Here is a 14,143-nt window from a genome sequence, read left to right as displayed (position 1 = left end):
CCCTCACCCTCACACTCCCTCACACCCTCACCCCCCCCTCACCTTCACACACCCTCACACACTCTCTCACCCTCACACACTCTCTCACCCTCACGCCCCCTCTCACCCTCACACCCCCTCTCACCCTCATGCCCCCTCTCACCCTCACGCTCCCTCTCACCCTCACGCCCCCTCTCACCCTCACGCCCCCTCTCACCCTCACGCCCCCTCACCCTCACGCCCCCTCTCACCCTCACGCCCCCTCTCACCCTCACGCCCCCTCTCACCCTCACGCCCCCTCTCACCCTCACCCCCCTCTCACCCTCACCCCCCCTCTCACCCTCACGCCCCCTCACACCCCCTCTCACCCTCACACCCCCTCTCACCCTCACACCCCCTCTCACCCTCACACCCCCTCTCACCCTCACACACCCTCACACCCCCTCACCCTCACACCCCTCACCCTCACACCCCTCACCCTCCCACACACTCACCCTCACACCCCCCTCACCCATCTTCACCCTCACACACCCTCACCCTTGCACAGCCTCACTCACCCTCACACCCCCTCACCCACCCTCACGTAAATACAACACATATTGCATTACAAATGCTATAGGTGTCACATTTGCGTAAGTTATAACTATTGGCATTGTAAATGACAACGCGTTTAATTTCGCTATTTTCACACAACATAAATAAAAAAATTGTCATTTACAATACCAATAGCTCAAACGTTCCTAATGCGAGACCTATTGCATTGCAAATGCTTGTTGGTACATGCTTGCAGTTGGAGTGGGAGAAAATTCCGTCCTTTAGTTGATTTAGTGGTTAAACTCCTTCAACTGAACGGCGATACCTCTTAGTAGTTAGTAAATGCCCCTCCCAAATCAGTGGCACAATAACAAACATGCCCCCCCTCACCCCCCCCCGTAACATGACAGCATACCCCCTTTTCTAGGCCAACTGCGTCAATTATTGACAACGACCTCACTCCCTAAGGCAAACCACTGCCAAGATCTTATCGGCCATTATCAGCCCCTCCGTGCTGACAAACACTTCTTGGGGAGTTTGTACCTCTGACTGCCCCTCCCCCTGCGCCTTCACAAACCCTTACCGGCCACCGGTCCATTATAAACCATGTATCCCCTTAAACGACAGACCCATCACCACTGACAGGTCCTTTTTCACACACCTGCCCACTGACAGCCCAATACACACTGTCAGCCCAATGCCCACTGACAGCACCCCTCGCTCAATCTGACAGCTCCGCCTCTTCTCCTAGCCCCTCCTTATATTTATTTATTTATTTATGCATTTTTATATAGCGCGGACTTTACCCGAAGGTGTCAGAGCGCTTCACAATAGGAACAGAAATGGAACATAAAGAGAAACATTACAAAAGCATACGTTACGTTACATAAAGTAATAGTGACATTTGTGATCAAACAATATACATGAGGTAGCAACCAAAAATACATGAGGTAGTAAAGGTAATAATGACAATTGTAAGCAAACTGAATACATGAGGTAGTAAAAGTTGTGAGCAACCAAAAATACATGAGGTAATAAAGGTAAAAGTGACAGATTGTGAGCACACAGAATACATGAGGTAGTGAGAATTGTGAGCAGCCAAAAATACATGAGGTAGTAAAAAGTGCACAAGAAGAAAAAAAAAATCGTGTGGAGCCGATGTCCATCATGACCTCCTCGAAGGCTGCTGTCTTTTCTACTTGTCGCTGTCGTTGCAGTGCGATCTTCTCGCTGAACTTGCGGGGGTTGGACGAGGCCGAACTCGGACTACAAATCCCAGAACTTCAAAAATCAAAGTGAGGGAGCAGACTGGATGCCGGAAGTTGTGGTGCAGGGTGAGTGTGCCGCTGCACGACGCAGCGATGCCAGGACAACAATGGACTTCAATAGGGTCACGGTTCAAGACGTCTGAGGTGCTGTCGGGATATGTATTGCAGGTAGAGGGCGGTAGCCGCACAGATCCGAGATGGGAGTACAAAACAGGACTACAAGTTCCGTCAAAGAGTAAGGCGAAAGAAAATGGTGGTAGGGCAGCTGGGAGAGATGGTTCGAAAAAAAGAGAGCGCCATTTATTTGTATATTGCGCAGACATCACTAAAGGTGCTCGAGCGCCTTACATCGAGCCTACTCCGGAACAGAAAGCGGACTCGAATTTAAAATTGTAGGGGAGAGGGTTAATAAAAGCGCCGGAGTTTCTAGCAGATTAGGTGGTCATTGAGGAAAGAAGGTATACTTTAATAACGTAAGTACTCTTGTTATATTTGCAATGTGCTACGACAATGCTTTATTGGCGTGACTTATCATATATGAATTGGCAACATGTTTACAATACTTATGTGTCCATTATTTCGATATGCACTAAAGAAGATATTAGTTGTGTATCGTGTCTATAGGTCGTAGAGCTTTTTTGTGGTCCTGTAAGCCAGTGTGTATATTATTTGCACGCGAGCTAGATAGTGACGTAAAATAGAGAAGAGGTAGCTGGGAGATGAAGTATTGATGTGGAGGGTGGCCCCTAGACATTATACGGAAAGACTCGGAAACGGACTACGAACGCCAACAGGATCCTCTACGCATCAGCGCATATAAAGACGAATCACCTCCTACACCAAGCCACATAACTCTTGGTTGTCACGATTTCTCACCCGACAGCAATCTCTGATCGAGGTGGGTCGAAATGTCGCATACATTATCGTGCTGCGACGCTTTTTTCACGTATTTTCTTTGGGTGCTGTAAAGCTGTTCTTGGTTTTTTTTTTTTTTTTTTTTTTTTTTTTGTGGGGGGCATATTTTTAATTTCCATCAGCTGCAGGAGAAATGGATAGGACCCCACCACCCCTACAGAGAATGCACATGGTAGCTTCGCCGATTTTACACAACTGATAGTTGTTTCATCAGACATTAATGGTCACTTGTTTGTGCACGTGTATGTCACACCGATGTACGGTTTAATGTAGGGTTGTGGTTTCTGTTCAAACTACAGCAGGCTAGTATTCCCCCCCTCCCCCCTCCAAATCTTTTTTGGTTTTTCATCACACAGCAAACTTTATATCAGCACATTTGGTACATTATGATCTGCAATGCAACTTATTGCAACATTTTACTTACGGTGGTCATGCCTGGTTACTTATCAGTGGTTTCGCAACTGGTTTACATTCCTCAGTAACAGTCATAATTATCATTTAAGAATGCGGGGTTTTATATCTAACGTATTTCGTAATTTAGTCAAATGCAAGACATCCTTGATTTCATATCCCTTAAGCATCTGCCTTATAAAATAATTAAACTTTGAATGAACGTTTTGAAAAAGAGAGTATGAATGTGCAAAATTCGCAAGTTGATATTGTTTCACATCTGGCAAGGGTAAATCTCTTTCCCTTTGTTGTCTATACAGTATGTTAAGTGCCAACCATGGTGCTTTATTGGCCCAGATAAATGCAGGAAAATGTACCCCAATATTTTGTTTAAAAAAATATTGTGTGCAAAAAACATGGAAGTGCAGAATATATATCTATAAAAAATGGAATAGTGGTAAAATCGACATTCTAATCGGAGCTGTTTTACTTCAACTGTGCATAATCTCAGCTAGTCCAAGAATTTGGTACCCAAAACCTAATATCTGTTCCGTTCTCACTCCTTTTCTGATACTAGTAAAGAAGTTGGCAGGAGGGTTAGGTGGATCAGCCCCTATACCCGTTTTATTTCTGATGAGTAAAATGAGGATTGTATCCCACCTTCTCAGCAGATTAGTATCTGTTTTGGTATCCATATGCAGTATGGTCCTTTCACACGTTTGCCCATTTTATATCTTCTGGCTTCCAGGTAGTCAGCCTAAGGCCTCTGGTGCTTTCCAACTCAGTTGTTTCGCTAAGACTAGTGTCCGATCATCAAAAAACTGCTATCAGCTTTCTTTCCCTTGGGACATGCAAGTATACAAGATTCTGGTGTCCACTTGATGGTCTTATCCGTTGCCTCATGTATGAGCTTCATAACATTTTCCCTGTAGTAGAAATCCAGTGGCACCTCCATACTATCTGATAATGATCCTTCTCTATTTCCCCCACATCTTAGGCCGTTTCATTGGGTCCCAGAAAAAATCTATTTACCTACTTGATACAATGTAGAAACACTATAAAAGTAATAAAGCTGTATCAATCAAAATCGAGCATTTCTGATTATTCTTGGGACATCAACAAAAACAGACGTCCAGCCTTGATCACTGATTGGTTTATTAATATCGAGAGCCCATTTGTCTCTGGGCTGTCCAAGGAGCTTTTTTTCTGTTCCTGTAATGCTTGTATCATTAGTTATACTGATTTCCCCTGCCCCTGGTTGTGCATACTATTCTGAGCCCAAGGTATGTGGGTGGCTTATTGTGCTCATTTTTCCAGCACTCGCAGGGCAGCACAAATTAAGCTACATAACAGAAGGTGTCTGATAACCCATAGTCTCCTATTAATTCTCCAACCTATTTCATTTTCCTTCCTACATAGCCTCTCTTAGATCCCCTTTATGTTGTAGTGCATATAAAAAAAAAGTTGAAAGCATAAACTAGCCATCAGCAGTTCAGGGGTATACAGTGCATGTGAATGCGTTCTCATCAGGCTTCACGCCCTACAGAATTTAAGCGCTCCCAAGAGCATTATTTCATCATCCCTCACCCCATCCTCTCGTTTATTATAATGATTAGTAACTCTGTTAGTGTGTGGGAAACTTGCATGCCTGATGTCATCAAGGCATCTCGTTGCAGCTGGGCTTCCAAATAATAAAGCTCCACGTCGGGTGTCGCAATTCCAACCTCCTTCTTAAAGAGTCAAAGCTTGGACCTCTATATTGTGTGTGTATATGTGCTCTACAGATCAGGTCCCACTATATATTGTTGATTATCTCATTCACGTTTTTGGTATTCTGAATACAAAGTTGTTAACAGGTACAACAAGCAAAGTAATACAACCATTTTCAAGAGGGCTTTTTTCCCTGCTGTGGAAATTGGTAATGTTTTCCAGAAAGCTGCCTCACTTCTAAGTGCCACTAAGGCCGCTTTTATGTTCCATCAACTGGGTCTCCATTGGTTTAGTATATCTGAACCCCTAGGTAGTGCATAGTTGTTAATTGCCACTTCAGCCTAGTGGCCTCTTTTGCCAGCCTGTCACGTAAGTTTTCAGACATGAAATGTGCTAGATGTATTCCAGTCAACTTTTTAAAAATAATATATTTTAATTTAGTTTTCTGCATTTTCTTGCACAGAATCCACTCCATGTGATGTAACATTGGTGCAGACGCATTGTCATTTTACATACTAGAGCACACAATACAAATCACTTTTTGATGAAGTTCAATCAAAAACAGTTTTATTTATTTCATTTTAACCATCCTTTTTAGGTCTCGCCTGTCAATGCGCTTGCGAGAATATAGGGGCTTAACGAGAGCTTAATCATCGGGCGATTTGATGCTGTACCCGTGAAAAGCAAGCTCAATGCGCAAGCGCATTGACCAAAAGCGCGTGCACATGAAAGCCAGGCTTCGGGTTGCACACTTCACTGTAAATCTGCTTCAAAGGTAAATCTGCTTCAAAGGCACAGACGGCACTTCACACGGCTGTGTGCGTCTCAGGACAAACATCAGAAGTTTCACACCTCCGTGTTTGTTTCCTCACATCATGTGTTCCTCGCCTGTCTTTCTTTCGGATGAGAAAGAAAACTCATGTTTAACCGAACACCTCTGGCCAGGCTCCTTCACGCGCACCTCCTCCCCTGCCCCCTGCTTGTTTTCCTGTAAGAGTTCACCCCATTTCCTGCGGCGACCCTCGGGCTTTAATCTAACCTGCTGCATGCCAGTACAAAGTTCACGCTGGATAAACACTTCTCCCGGCAGTGGCCCCCCTCGAATGCTGACAGCTTAAGAGCTTTGCTGTCACGCCGCCTGCCCCCAGCACGCCCTCTGCCCCTCCAAGCCTTCTGGTCCTCTTCACTAACAAGGAGAGCATTATCACAGCCCGAACCACGAAAATCAAAATGTTTAATGTGTTGTTACTGTTGCTGTCATGCACGTGCTTTCCTTTAACTATTTTCGAACAGACATTGGTCACAGTGCCAGGTTCCTTTAGGATTTAGTGTTCGCAGCACGCGCCTTCCCTCAGTATTGCATTCCTCTCACCTCACCTTTGTAGCACGAGTCGAGGACTCATTCCGTAGCACACCCTCCCCCGCCCCCTCCCGCCGCACCTAACGTCGTCCCAGCGGTCTCATTGGATCATTCCCTTGTTCTCATTTTTGCGGTCTTTTGGAACTTTACTTGTTATTTTAAATCCTTTTTTTCGTGCTTCTTGACCACTTTAGTTGGAAATTATTTACCGGGACCTTGTAATTCCTGCTTGGTTGCTGACCCCGTGAATAACAAGTCGCCGACTTTGATTCCCCAAACAATTTTTTTTGCTGGCAGCCCCCCATGTCTTTTACTATGTGTGTCTAGTAACCGTGCTTTATTTTATCTGTGGCGTAATATGCTTGTAATCCCTTTAAGCCATCATCGTCCCTATTTTTAACATTTAAAATGTCCCTAGGCATGCGTTAAAATTGTTTAGTTATTGGGGGCTGTGTGGGCTCCTAAACTGTAATTCGTAAAGACTACATTTGCGAGCTGACCCTTGGAAAACAGCTCAAATAGGACAGCCATTTGAGTAAATATATGCGCAATTACAGTGGCGATCTGCAGGGAACGTCTGAATCGGAGACAGCAGCATTTCCAGCCCCAGAGATGCATGTTTGAGGACGGACAGCTGCTCTGATCCCCGGTCAAATGCTCGGCCTCTTTCTCTCCCATTAAGAGGTCTGCTACAAATCCTTCTCTGCAAACATGTCTTTCACCCCCTCACCCCCACACCCCCTCTCATCCTCACACGCCCTCACCCCCTCACCCCCTCACCCTCACACACCCTCACACACCCTCACACCCCCTCTCACCCCCTCTCACCCCCTCTCACCCCCTCTCACCCCCTCTCACCCTCACACACCCTCATTCTCACTCACCCATCCTCACACACTCTCACCAGCATAGCATAACAAAACAAAGCATAAATTAACAATACACAGCATAGCATAACAACAAAAAAACATAGGATAGCAAAACATAGTATAACAAAACAAAGCATAGGATAACAAAAAAAGCATAGGATAGCAAAACAAAACCTAGCAAAACAAAACATAGCATAGCAAAACACAACACAGCATAGCATAGCATAACATAACAAAACATAGCAGAACAAAGCATAGCGGAACAAAACATAGCATAGCAGAACAAAACATAGCATAACATAACAAAACATAGCATAACATAAAACATAACAACAAAACATAGCATAGCAAACAACAAAACATAGCATAGCTTAACAAAACACAACAAAACATAGCATAGCAAAACATATAATAGCATAGCATACCAAACACAACAAAGCATAGCATAGCAAAACAAAACATAGCATAGCATAACAAAACATAGCATAACAAAACACAGCATAGCATAACAAATCAAAAGCATAGGATAGCAAAACATAGCATAGCATAACAAAACATAGGAAAGCAAAACAAAACATAGCATAGCATACAGCATCACTCAGCACCACCACAGCATCACTCAGGAGCACAACAACATCACTATGCGCTACCACAGCATCACTGAACGCCACAGCGTCACTGAACGCCACAGCATCACTCGTTCGCCATCACAACATCACTCGGCGCCACCTCAGCATCAATCTGTGGAACCATTCAACAACTGGTTCAAATATGTTCTCTCAATGTTTCAAGCTTTATTACAAATGTAACAAAAACAATTTAATATTTCATTTCTGTTGTTGGATTTTCGTCACAATAAAATACACTGAACATAATCTTCACAAAAGTTATTTACAAAAGTTTAAGCTATTGCCATTAGAAATTACAATAACTTTTATTTAAGTAATTAATTAGAAAAATTAAAAGCCATTGTTATTTGTAATATCAATACATGTAAGTCACATAAATACAACACATATTGCATTACAAATGCTATCTGTGCCACATTTGCGAAAGTTATAACTATTGGCATTGTAAATGACTAAGCTATTAATTTCGCTATTTTCAAAAACAAAACCTAAATAAAAAATTTGTCATTTACAATACCAATAGCTCAAACTTTCCCAATGCGAGACCTATTGCATTGCAAATGCTTGTTAAAAAGTGTGATAGAGGGGGCCCAAGGTGCTATAGACCAATATCACTGATCGATTCCACAGTCAAGGTGGAGTAGTGGTACTCCTGTTGAGTGGTACTCAACAGGAGTTGAGGAGTGAGAATGGATCGAGGTGCATAATATCCTGTCAGGCCTGCAATATGGTTTCAGGAAAGGCAGAGGCACCTTGGACCAGTGCCTTAACCTCTATCTTTTAATAGGGAAGTACACAATGGCCATGAATGGGACTTTACATCTTGCATTTATGGACCTTTCTTCTGCATTTGACTGGGTGAGTAGATCTAAGCTCTGGGACCTGTTATTAGAAATGGGGATGGATAAGAACATCATATATTTTCTTGTTGACTTGCAGAGGGACCTATCGGTTCGATCAGAAGGCTAACCTAACACGGAAGATAGACCTTGCAAGAGGAGTCATACAAGGCTGTATTTTGGCGCCCTTTCTATTTAACCTTTATATTAATCGTCTTGAACCTGCTTTATGTGGAGCTGCTAAAGATATTCCCCGCAAAAGGAACAGATTGATCCCAGCTTTGCTCTATGCAGCCGATGCTGCGCTCCTAGCACGCACAGCTGTGGGCCTACAGCACCTGTTGACCACCTTCACTAATTTTATGGCCTCATTAGACTTAAATGTAAATATGTCTAAATCACATATTATGAGCTTGGGAGGGAAGTCAAAAGATATCTAAAATGAGACTGAAGTAACCAGGGTCTCTACATTCCCGTACCTGGGCGTTTTTTTTAATGATAGGTGTTCATGGGTTCAACAAAGGAGGGCGAAGAGAAATAGTATGGCTCGTTCAACAGGTGCGATACTTGATTTTGCCTGAAAACTGGACGCTAAGCCCGTGCAGGCTACGCTGAACATATAGAAGGCTAAGAGTATTGCTATCGTTAAGTCTGGCTCAGAATTTTGGGGTTATAGTAATAATTGTACTGAGTTACAAATTGTTGAAAATACATTTTTAAGAACCTCGATCTCAGTCCTTCAATCCACATGTGGGATACTTGTAAAGCGCACTGTTACTCTACCCGAGTGTCCTGGCGCTGTAGACCGCTGGGGAACCCGTCCTGGGTTTCCCTGTGAGATGGTCCCTTGCTGGGTATCTCCAGGGTGAAACCAGGCATCCCCGGCGTCTGTGGGGGGCCGTTGTAGAGATGAGGCAAGCTTAATGCCCAGAGTTACCGAGTGTGTTCCCTGGTTAGAGTAGGCACTGAGGCGAGAATTATCGAGCCCGTTGACCCTGGTCCAAGACCCATCTTCGTATATTATTCATCAGGAGGTGGGTATTGGTTATGTGGTGGATTCGATTAGAGTGTTGCCCATTCTCAAATGGATCTCGATCTGGTCCAACCCGGAGCTAGTGTTAAATAAAGAAATTATACGAGATTGCATGGACCTAGATAAGGCCAGCAATATACCGTGGTTGAGACATCTGAAAAGCACAGCTGAGTTATTCGGCCACCCAGCCTTGTTTGATAACCCTGAAACAATATGCAAAAGTACCTTTTGTGGGCCAAAACCTTGTTTCTGCGCATTTCGTCATCAGAAAGAGACTGCGGAATTATTGAAACCTACTGTCCATGCCCACCAGCTCCCAAAAACTTCTTATTTTATGGAGCCTCATTTGGATATTTTTACCAAGCCTCAGCACCGTTTTCCCCTGACGAGATGTAGGTTTCATTATCTACATCTCTTGCTGGCTGGCCCTCCAGGCTGGGCAAAGACAGAGGACCTGGGGCCATGCTCTTGCGATTGTTTCTCAAGTAAGGACACCATGCATTTTGTCCTTTTTTGTGATAATTACTTAGCCATACTCTGGCGTTGTATTCTTCCTATCTTAAAGAACAAAGGTTTCCTGCAGGTTAGACTGGCGCTCATTTAGTTGCAGATGTTGAGTAGTCCCTGGGAAACTTTTAGCATTGCAAGCTTTTTAGCAGCAGCAGTTAGATTAAAGAAAAAAAAGAAATAACGAGCGAATAGGATTAGGTATTCAGATCCTTTTATGTATCATTGACCTATTGTGTATGAAATGTTTTTTATACTGTTTGTATTTCATAGTGGTACATGTATATTCAGACTTGGGATTACGTTTTTAATTATGATTTATTTTATGTGAGAAATTTTAGTTTTGAAATGTGATGGGTATTTTAACATGCTTTTATGGTTTTAAATAACTGAATAAAGTGGTGTTTGACTGACTGCCTTTGCAAAACTTTGTAAAGAGCCCCGGGGGGGTGGGGGAATGGAACGTGCCAACTTCGAAAGTGCCACCATAAACTGCCCGCGTTGCATAGAGTATAGAGCAGATTGAAGGAGTAGTTCCTGTAAAAGTAGACATTAAAAGCAGTACTGGGAGCCTGAAGAGGATGAGAACATTGATAAAAATGCACAAAGTTAGTATTAATAAAATAAATAGAAATTGGCAGCAGTTTCCTCCGTGGGTTTATTTTGAAACCAAATGAGTGAGGAAAAGCATTCCAAGGAGCCAGTAATTGCATGCTAAAACCTGAAGGGGAACTCCAGCTGAGGAGAGTGTTTAAAATGGCTGCTGCTGTGAGGCAGGAACATTCAGGCATGAAAATAAGGCGAAAGAAGTGGCCAAAGGTAAGACCACACTCACCCAGCAGACAGCATGAAATCGCCCACTCGTTAGCCACGACACATCCAGAAAAGGCTCTGTTTTTGGAATTGCCGTCCGATGCACGGAGGTCCCGGCTCAGACAGCCATCTTGCTTCACCCCAGAAGCCATTACTCTTTGACTTTACATTTTACCCAACACAGGCCTCAAGTGCACATACACTGGCAATCATCATGAATACAGATATAAAATCGCAGACATGTAGACAAATACTGCTTGCAAAACAATATACAACCTCTCCCAACTTGAGCTAACCAATCGCATTACAGTGAAAACCCTCAGTGTTTGTCAGATAAGACGTCCAATGCCCTGGCTTACTCTGGTAATCTTTTAGATTTGTGAAACAACATACCTCTCTGTAGGCTTTAATACAGAATAAAAACAATCCAGACGTCGGTGCTGATCAACTTTACCATATGTTTTTTACAATAACTCCTATAGCCCATATCATTGGTGTGCCACCATAACCATCTCTGTCTTGCGGTAACAAGAATACATTTTCCCACAAGCAAAAAAGTGTTTTTGAGCGGAAGGACACCGATGCAGCACAATCAAATCCTGTACTTAGGAAATCCAACAAATAGGTAAAGCCTTAGCCACTCTATCAGTAGGATTCTGAGAAGCGCTCTTTTGTGGATTACATAAAGTCACGCTACATTTGAATTATCAAGCCGGACTGAAAAATCCATGTAGTTTAATGACTGTCCTCCTATCTATGCTGCTGCCACAAACAAAAAAATGTAAATTGACTAGTCATTTAAAGCACTAAGTGTGTGTGTATGTCCCTGTCCGTTTGTGTGTTTGTCCATCTGTGTGTGTGTCTGTGTCTTTGAAAATTCAAGCTCATTCAGCTGGATGAATGAACAAAATAATTACAGCTGTGTGGAGAGCAAGCGCTTGTTTTATAGAAACACACAACTTCTGACCAGTCAATACATGTACTCCTGGCTACCAACACGTGGGTGGAGGGAAAATCCCACTCCTGGTTGTGAATCTTAAAGCCCTTTCTTAATTTAATCACATAATGTCTGGTGACAGACCTACAAATTAGCAACTGGTAACGCACTAGGCAAAGGAGTTGTAGCAGTAAGAGAAGTAGGATCCGAATATTTGGCCAGTGTATTTGAGTGTAATGATGAACAAATGTCAATAATGCAAACGTTTGTTCATGAGATAGGAAAATGTGCATCCCCAAAAACAATGTTATGATGGGGCACGTGCTTCACATGCAGATTAGTAGAGAGGAATGCAAATTTGAAGACCCTGAAAAATCAGTTTGGTTACTAAGGAAAAGGAATGGTAAATGATTTGAGTGGGCTACATATGCTAAAAGAAAAGTGTAAATATAAAATGAGAATAAATATTTTTGACAATAATAACATCAGCAGACATTATAGTGTGCCCAATGATGTCTGATTAATGTTGCAACCTTCACTAAACATAAACTTGCTGTGTTTGGGTCGTATATGAGCGTTGACACATCATAGCCTATTCCATGTGAGTACGTGAATGGGGTTTGTGTAATAGGTCTCCTGCTGTGGCCTCTATCTTGTTGATGTGAGTTTGTTCAACAGTTTTAACCTTATGGAGGCAGCAATGTTAGTCGGAGGCGTGGTGTGGTAGCATGTTTCTATAATGTTAAGAGATTAGTGAAGTGTTGTATTGTAGGTCAACAAGGTATTTTTCATAGTCTGCGACGTTGTCGTGGTGAAAATTAGCTGTGGTTTGGTGGGGTCGTGTGATGGACAATGGTGCTTGTGCTGTTGTGAGGCTGGTTGTGGTGTAGTTATATAGTGTGATGAGGTAAGGATCCTTTGGTGACGGCATGAAATGGTGTTTTGGTGCACTGTGTTGGACTAAGGGAAGAACGGTATTTTGCATGTGTTGCTACAGTGTTATATTGAAAGGTGCAGTTTCAACAAAGAACTTGCATGGATATGTGGTATGGCACCTTACTACTCAAGGCTTAGTTTACAATGTTAGGTGGTATGTGTGAATAGGGATAACAGCTGTTGTTAGTACTAACAATATAATTTCTTTGGTTTTGGTTTGAACTACACGCTTGTCTGTACGTTTGACATGTGTGAGAAAGTGGCTCTATATACACCGGACCAGAATGAGGTACAGTGTGTATAGAGTCCACAAACCCCAGAGGTATAACAGAGGTTAAAGTCAGGACTGACCTTACTCTCAAAAGTGGTAGCTTGGTCGAGCAGTAAGGCAGTACCAGAGGACAGTGTAAAGCGTTTGTTGTACACACTCAGTCAGCAAAGGATTTCACACACTCAAAAGACTGAACTCCAGGCCAATTGTTGTTCTATCAAAAGATATAGTGGTTTTATTTTTAGAACCAACGGGCATAAAAATATACTTATCTCAATATGAGTACTCTCATGTAATTACTTTGCCAGGAAGCAATAAAGTTTGTGAACACAATAGATACAGGGGTTGCAGAAGGCAACACATTTCTAGACACACTTTAGCATTGAGCTCAATGGGTTTTTAACATACAAGTACAGTTGATTACTATACAGATTACTTTAGTAGTTCCAGGACTAGATCCTAGATTCAGTCCTGGTGCCTAAACTGAAACCAATTTAGTAAAAACGTTTTAGTTACTGTAGTGAATTTTCATGAATTAAAAGCTGTTTTAAAAGTTCACACTTAGAAACTTTTCAATGTAAATCTGACAATGTTATCCAATGGGAGAAAATTCAGGTTGCAGGTAAAGTACAATCTTGTTACGGTTGTAATCCAGTACTGGGCTCCTACGTCCAGCACTGGGGTCTCAACTTAAAACAGGTAGGTAATTGCATTTCAGTATTTCATGTGATTTTTAAAGAATATTTCAAGTTTTCAAAAGTAGACACTTGAGAAATTTCATAGAAAAGCAGACAATAGATTCCTATGGAGAAAATACAGATTACTAGTAAACCCGGTAAGGATTACTTTGGCGGTTAAGTACTGGGCTACAAGGTACAGTACTGGCTTCTCCCCTGATCACAGGTGAGTACTTCGGAATTCGGGTGATTTTATTTGAAAATTTTTAGTTTCCAAAACTTCACACTTAGAAGATTTTTCGAGTCACACTAGTCAAGGTTATCCAATGGCAGGTAAGTGAGTTATCGGTTTCCAGGTGAGTACTTGACTGGTGAAGTTGGGGTTCTGGGCATAGACTCAGTGGTCCCCCAGGGTCAGGTAAGTACAGTTGGTTCACCCCCAGCGGCACAGGGGAGGCCAGGTGCAGAGGTAGTTA

The 14,143-nt window shown here is 42.7% G+C and overlaps 1 protein-coding gene across 7 annotated transcripts in view; it reads left to right on the top strand.

Moving 5' to 3' along the window:
* The window catches only part of GGPS1 (geranylgeranyl diphosphate synthase 1), a 144,599-nt gene that overhangs the window by 35,939 nt on the left and 94,517 nt on the right, over nt 1–14,143 (top strand). The window contains exon 1 of one of the 7 annotated variants that reach the window (XM_078670840.1): nt 2,071–2,254. The exons of 5 other annotated variants lie outside the window; for them this stretch is intronic. The gene's annotated coding sequence lies outside the window, so the exon portion shown is untranslated. Of the gene's footprint in view, nt 1–2,070; nt 2,255–2,542; nt 2,680–14,143 lie in introns of those variants that run through there. One more of the 7 variants, XM_078670839.1, reaches the window with a different exon arrangement.

Source organism: Lissotriton helveticus, chromosome 12, assembly GCF_964261635.1.
Source record: "Lissotriton helveticus chromosome 12, aLisHel1.1, whole genome shotgun sequence".
Classification (NCBI taxonomy): Eukaryota; Metazoa; Chordata; class Amphibia; order Caudata; family Salamandridae; genus Lissotriton; species Lissotriton helveticus.
Note: the sequence above shows the minus strand (reverse complement) of the source record. Positions and strands in the feature narration are given on the sequence as shown.